Source organism: Lissotriton helveticus, chromosome 8, assembly GCF_964261635.1.
Source record: "Lissotriton helveticus chromosome 8, aLisHel1.1, whole genome shotgun sequence".
Taxonomy (NCBI): domain Eukaryota; kingdom Metazoa; phylum Chordata; class Amphibia; order Caudata; family Salamandridae; genus Lissotriton; species Lissotriton helveticus.
This window is the reverse complement of record NC_136069.1, coordinates 1540451798-1540452968: the sequence shown is the minus strand read 5'-3', so window position 1 is coordinate 1540452968 and position 1171 is coordinate 1540451798.

The window sequence follows — 1171 nt, the reverse complement described above, 5'->3', positions numbered from 1 at the left end:
TCGGAAGGTGGGACCGGACCCGGGGCTTGAACTCCATCTGGCCAGGCCCCGAGGGTGCTGGTACCCCTCCGTCCAGCAATCCGGCCGGGGGTCCGGGGCGCCCGGGACGGAGGGTCCACCGGGGGCCCAGGGGAGGCTCTCCCCGGCCCGGCCTAGGGTTCGGAAAGCCGGGACTGGGGCCGGGGACCGGGCCCGGGGCTTGAGCCCCGTCCGGCAGGGCCCAGTGGTGCGGGAATCCCCCCTCCGTCCTGCAAGCCGGCCGGGGGTCGGAGGCGCCCGGGACGGAGGGTCCATCAGGGCCCGGGGAGGCCTGAAGCCCCGGAGCCCTGCAGCCCCAGAGACCTGCAGCTTTGCAGCCCCCGGAACCCTGCAGCCCCAGAGCCCTGCAGCTCCGGGGCAGGCAGATTGGCGTCATTTTGGTCCCGGCCATCTGGTCGCCCCTCTCGCCTCGGCCATCTGGTCGCCCTGGAAGTCATGATGAGGTGCCATTCGCCTCCCGGATCCCAGCCAGGGCTCCAGGAGGTCGGGTACTTTCGCGCCTTGGGTCCCCTCTGTCACCTCGTGTGCACAGATTGCAAGAAAGTCAGGTAATTTCCCTCCGGATTACTAGGGACAGGGTACGCCCGGACACCCCTCCAAGGTTGGTGGTTCTCTGCTAGGGGGACCAGATGGGCTATGCCTGGGTAACACCTCCCTAGGCCACCCGGGGCTTCCTTCCTCCAGGCCAACGGCTTGTCAAATTGCCAAGGACGGGCTCCATGGCTCTTGGGCAGTCGTCCCCCGGGCGTCCGGGGCTCCATCCCTGCCGACGGCATGGAAAAGTGCCCGGGACGGGCTCCATACGTCCCGGGCAGTCCTCCCCCGGGCGTCCGGGGCACCCATCTCCAGGAGGCCAACAGCATGGCAAAGTACCCGGGACGGGCTCCATGGGTCCCGGGCAGTCCTCCCCCAGGCATCCGGGGCTTCCATCTCCAGGCCAACGGCAGGTCAAAGTGCCCAGGACGGGCTCCACGGGTCCCTGGCAGTCCTCCCCCACCGGGCGTCCGGGGCTCCCTTCCCCAGGCCAACGGCATGCCAGAGTGCCCAGGACGGGCTCCACGAGTCCCGGGCGTCCGGGGCTCCCTTCCCCGGGACACCGGCTTGTCAGAGTGCCCATGACGGGCTCCACGGG